The sequence below is a fragment of the Mya arenaria genome, chromosome 12 (genome assembly GCF_026914265.1).
Source record: "Mya arenaria isolate MELC-2E11 chromosome 12, ASM2691426v1".
Lineage (NCBI taxonomy): Eukaryota > Metazoa > Mollusca > Bivalvia > Myida > Myidae > Mya > Mya arenaria.
The window spans coordinates 11,030,376-11,036,581 of NC_069133.1; positions in this window are offsets into that span (position 1 = coordinate 11,030,376).

A 6,206-nucleotide genomic window follows, 5' to 3' on the forward strand; every position below is an offset into this window, starting at 1 on the left:
ATGTGTGTTTAAATAACTTAAAGGAAGACTTTCTATTCAATTGTGCAAATGACATGGATGTAAACACTCTTAAGATGTTTTTGCTTATGAAGGCAGATGTTATAGATATTTTGCAAATACAACTGAAGTTATGCTAACTGCTTTAGATATTTTTGAACAGTATTGTAAAAGAGGAAAATCGGTTGTGAACTAAGATAAAATAAAGATAGTTGATTTTGGGAAAGGAGGTAGACTGCCTTTTTATCATTATTTTAATTTTGAATAGAGCACTATTTAGAGTGTTAATAAATACTGTTATTTAGGTATAATGTCTACATCCAGTGGTTCGTTTCAAAATACATGTACTACATTAGCTGGGCAAACTCAAAAAGCTATCTTCAAGTTTAAACGATATTTATTTCTTATTACTTATGTATCTGAAAAACATATGAAAGGCGTGTTTGATAAGATTGTCAAGCCCATATTTGTCTATGGAAGTGAAATTTGGGGATTATCAGATGCCCAATGTGTAGAACTTTTTCATATTTGTTCTGCAAATCAATTCGGAAGGCTAAAACATCAACCGAAATTGATTTTGTTTAAAGTGAGCTAGGCAGGTTAGATTATGTTTAAAGTTAGGTAAAATTACTGTAAAGCTGTGATAGAAAATTAAAAAATCATAGCATATACATTAAAGAGAACTACCCATTAAAGATCTTGAGAGTAGACCAAGAAAACAAACTGGGCTATGAATGTCAGAAAAAGGCTATGCAACTTCTATTTTAATGTGTTGGTGATAGAAATGTTGTTATACGTTTGTTTAGCCAAGAGTAAAGGATTTCTCTATTGCCGTTTAAATGTTTCATCCAGAGCCATGTTTTATAGATCATTTAGTAAGTTTGAATTCCATCGATCGAGACATTCATGATCAACACAACGGCTGTCTCAAAATGGCGTAAACATTGTTTAATAAGTTTTGCAATAGTATATAGTTTTAAAACTGTCCAATGTCAATTTACATTAATATAAGTAATCTCTAGTCAGCTTTATAATGGATTTCGTCGCGTTCCAATTCTTAAAACGATTTTTTATCGGTTTAATCCTACTTTAGGTATTATAGCTTAATAAATGCCAACACTTAAAATACTGTTGATTTATTCCCCTTTTCATCTCCGTTTTAACCATTGTATTTTATTGAAATGTGTATCTCTATCAATAAAAAGTTTACTTTCGTAAATCGTATTAAATACAGCCCCAGTATGTGAACTTTATCGTTTGCTTTACATTCAGCGTAATGTTATTAATAAATAATTTTGGGACTCTCATGATTTTAATTCAATAAAACATGACTCACTGTGCTGTTATAAAACGCAGTCTTGAAGGTAGAAAGAGCTATGCTTGATATGCACAATCTAACAATAAACTAATGTTAGACGCACAATAATCCATCCAAGAAACATACATTTAACCATGTGAACTTTCCAAAACAGCTCAAACTTTTAACGGTTCAAACGAATTCATTATCCTTAAGTTTCAAGAGCATAAAGATTACAAGTATACAGTGAGGAAAAATGGTGGTTTTAGTAAGATTAAGCATTCTGTTGCATACTTTGTTCTTTCTAAATTAAATAATTTCACTACTGTAGTAGACGTGTATTGACTGTAAAAGACGTCGAGTAATAAGACTTATTAACATTAACACAGTTAAGCGTGGGCCTTGACCTGACTATTTGCATTTGTCTATATATTATTTAATGAATTACAGCCTTGGAAATGACAGACTTTATTTTCAAGGGATCATGCTGAAAAACAGCTTTAGTTTTTTTATTGTTTTCTTTTTTATTTTCTCTTCGTTCTGTCTTTGAAAATAACAATTCGAGTCTTATTTGGGACGCCCCTCTTACAAGTATCGTTAACAACAGTTCAATGAAATACGAGTAATATAAAAATTAAAAATGTTAATTGAAGTATTTAAATGTAAATACAATGATCGTAGCATGTATGTCCGTTTCCTGAGATTCCTGAGATAAGTAGTGCTCTTCAAAGACATTGGGAGGATTTTGACTCTTACTTAGACGAAAGTTCCATGGTTTTTGATGTTTTGTGATTGGCTTTCCACGAGTAATGATATTGTCTTGAAAACTGTCATAATCTTTGCTAAAAAAACTAACAACATTTTTTTTTCAGAAAGCGATCACCAGCCACTATTTTTTTTGTTCTGACGTTCCATAGACGACCTTGTTCCGTGTGCTTGTTTTATTTCCTAGTACGGTTTTATTTGGCGCTTAATTGTTCCAATCCAATCAGCCAATCAGCGATTCATTTGTATGCGATTTAACCAATGATTTATCAGCATTGCCAAAGCGATGTAAAAACAACAACAATTATTTCTTTGAGTTACACACATATTTAGTCACCGTTTACACTTCCAGCTAAAATTAATTAAGTTATATTTCCAAGTATGTCCAAATGTATTGATATGCTGGTTTTTTCCAATTTACGATCGCAGTTGTCTATAATTTCTATCTCTTTATCAACTTAAACATACTTTATTTTTATAACTTCATTTGAAAAAAAACTTACTTTCTTTTGATTTTACAATGAAAAGTTTAGGAAATAGACTACAGGTGCAGTAAATGGTTAACATGTTGTATAAATACGGGTCAGACTACAGCAAAACCTTTTCGGTACTCCGATATGCTTGTTATTGACTTGTACCGTCCTTTTCAGGAGTTTTTAGGTATTGTAAACGCTATCTAAACCAGTGGAAGGATCTATAAGAATGTTTTTGATTGCATTGCATTCAGAAAACAAGGAACGTATTATCCCAATCTGAGCTAATTTTATCTCATAAAAGCAAAGAATGATTCAAAATCTTGCATGTTTTTATACGTTTTAAAACGAATTTTCTCATAGAATGTGTAGCTAAAATGTTTTTGTCAATATTTCAAAGAAAGTTTAGAGCAAAAAATATACTTGAGTAATTTTAAAGAACAAAGAAGAAAGAATAGTGCTCAAATACATTTTTGGCTGTAGAATATCTTTCCCTTGGAAATTGACTAAAGGCGTTAGTCAGCATACTCTATGACAGACTGCGCTTATGAGTTTTGAGATTTTTTTATGCTATGTCGTAAAATGAGTTGAGACTGAGTTTGAGATTTGACTTAAATAGTTTCGTGATATTGGCGCTAGGTTTGTAATACATGTAGTTACAAATGCATCCCATGTTAATCATTGGACAACCGTGCTCAACTACTATTGTCACGGTTTTTACCAATTTGAAAGATCTGTTCACTGGTTTATTGGCAGTGAAGTGTATTTTCGGCCACACACTGCCTATGCAAAAATATATAAAATACATTGCCAATTATTTAAGCAGACACCAAACGAGGAAAACAACACAACACAGTCACACTTCATGTGCAGCAAATTCATGTTAATGATTTGACGACCATTTGTATGATTTATTTCGTGATAATCTAAATAATAAAAGCACAAATGTACGAGTGCGAATATTTTTAGCAACGTTAACAAGCATGTATGGGTATCATATTGATATTTTTACTGTTGTTATTTCACTGATAAAACCCCATATTTCATCGAAAAGCATGAAAGAAATATTTTTGCTTATTGGACATGTACAATACAAAAATATTTATCAAATTCACTGTAACGTTATTCAAGCAATGGCTACATGAGCATGCATGTGTATAGAACGTTTTCTTTAACGGAATCTTTAAAAGACATTAAACAAGACCAAATGTGTTTTACCTGCACGATCCATCCAATCTTCGACTAAGTGTGTCTGCCGTCGGTTTATACTATAGCTAAATGCTTTATTCAAGCTATATTGCTGCAACCAAGACTACGACGATAAGCCCGGCATCCAACTTGTTTTATTACGCATGGATAAACCTTACAGTAGTTAAACGCAATCTACTGCGCACACCAAACAATAAACGGTATATAGCCTGCAACTTTATGCGCATTTGTCTCAGCTCTTGTGGCCGATTGTTGGTGGTGGTGGTGTTAGTAGATTATACTCCGGGTCCCGGCGTGAGCACATTGAAGGGTCCCAGAGTGACAGTTCAACCACCGCACACCTTTCCTGGGCGGTTAACCAGTACTAGGTGCCTTCACCTCTGCAAGGAACTGACAACTTCTGTACATGCCAGGGGCAGTGGTACAGTGCGAATGGTCGTAGAAAGGATTTTATAACCAATCACAACAGAAGTGACCTGGTCCGCCCGGGAATCGAACCCGGGTTGTCCGATTAACAGTCCAACGCTCTACCGACTGAGCTAACCGGGCGGACTTATGTGGCCGATGGGCCTTAGTGATTATGTATTAAAGGGACACAATATAGCTTAACATTTTAAAAGTGCAATTTTGTTTATTTGATCTCTGATCGTGTTTTACTCATTTGACTCAAATATGAACATACTAGCCTTTCATGTTGTGTTCGATTAATTGATTCGGTACATCCTCGCATCTTATGTTCGATCAAATAATGCACTAAATCGAATAAGTTCACTCCTAAAAATGCAACAAAAAGAGGCGAGATTTTGATTTAAGATTTGAGCATCTTTTATTTTTAACTAGGGTGTATCTTTTCATAGCGAATTAAATCGCGAGGTTAAACTGTGACCTTTTTTAACAGGTCATATGACACAAAAGCAGGAATTCACTCCTATAACATATATATATAATCCTAAAATTAACGGCCTTTCGGCAATTTCGAATACTTTCTGATAAACGCAACTGCTTCGAATCGAGAATATATATTGAAATTTGTTTATCTTGTTTTGTTTTTGGTTATAATGTATCAGCAGCCTATAATAAACTTAAAGCATCATGTTCAAAAAGTGTTGCGGTGGTGGTGCAGATGACACATTGTGTGTTTTATGATAGGACCGCTTGCATTGGTGATGTATATACCAAGTTGTGCGTTTCTAAATTGATGTGCTTGTGGCTATGGCGTTGGTGACATGTTGTGTTTTTGTTCTAGATAGTAGCGCTTGCGGTTATGGCGATTATAAAATGTTGTTGTTGTTTTCTACATAGAAAAGTTTCTGGTTATAGCTTGATGACATGTTGTGTTTTTCTAGATATACGAGATTACGGTTATGGCGATGATTTCAAATGTGTGTTTCTATAAGCAAAACACTTTCGGTAGTGATACTGGTGAAATTTTGTTCGAAAAGATCACATACAAGTTTACCAAAGTGAGCGTACGGTAGGTTTGAAAAATAATGCTATCTCCTACACATAGTTTCGAACACTAAATGTGTACTATACAACCTGTTGAATAAATCCTTTGAACATTATATTAAACTGACATGTCAATGTTTTGCACGTGCTCTTTTGTAGTTATCTTTAAACCCGTCAATACATAGTTGGCAATATCTTACTTTATACAGTCATTTTGCGCCTCTTGGTCTGATTTTAAAATGATAGGAGGCAGGATGGAATTACAATTTAGCAGACTTTATGCACCAGTCAATTGTAACCACGCCCACCCCCTCCCCCCGTCCGGGGGTATACCGAGGATAGCCGGGGAAATGGGCCCACAGTCCCGGGTGAATGCGGTGGTTTTGTCTTCGCACAAAATATAGCGGGGAATGGGCCTTACCTAGGCTCCCTGGGGTGCGAGGGCATTTGGCGGGGATTTAACCATCAGTTTGTCCCCGCAGGACGGGGATTTTACCCGGAGTTGGCTGGACCGAAAGTCAAAGTCCCCGCTATTCCCCGGACCTGGGGTGGGGGGAGGGGCGTGGTTACAATTGACTGGTTTATAACCTCTAACTAGAATTATAGTAAATATCATTTAGGTTGAGATCATAATATGCTTTGCACTGTCAACTATGTATTTAGTGAAAGCACCTCAGTTAATTAAACCTTTGAAATATAATTAATGCATATTCAAAGATAAAACTATGCTTTATGGAGTGGATGCGTGGAACATTTAAGGGTTAAACCAAAATATCATTGCTCTTGTATAGCCGCAGTATAACATACAATGAAATTGTCACTTCTAAAAATTATTGAGTACGTAAAAAATGACTTATTAAAGCTGCACTCCCACATATTGACAGAATTGACTTTTGTTTTAATTTTTGTCTCAGAATCATCTAATTTTGGCGTCAATGCATTCAATTCAGTCATATACGATTACCCACTAAATAACAAATCTCAATTCTTGGCAAACTGCTTAAAAACCATTTTTC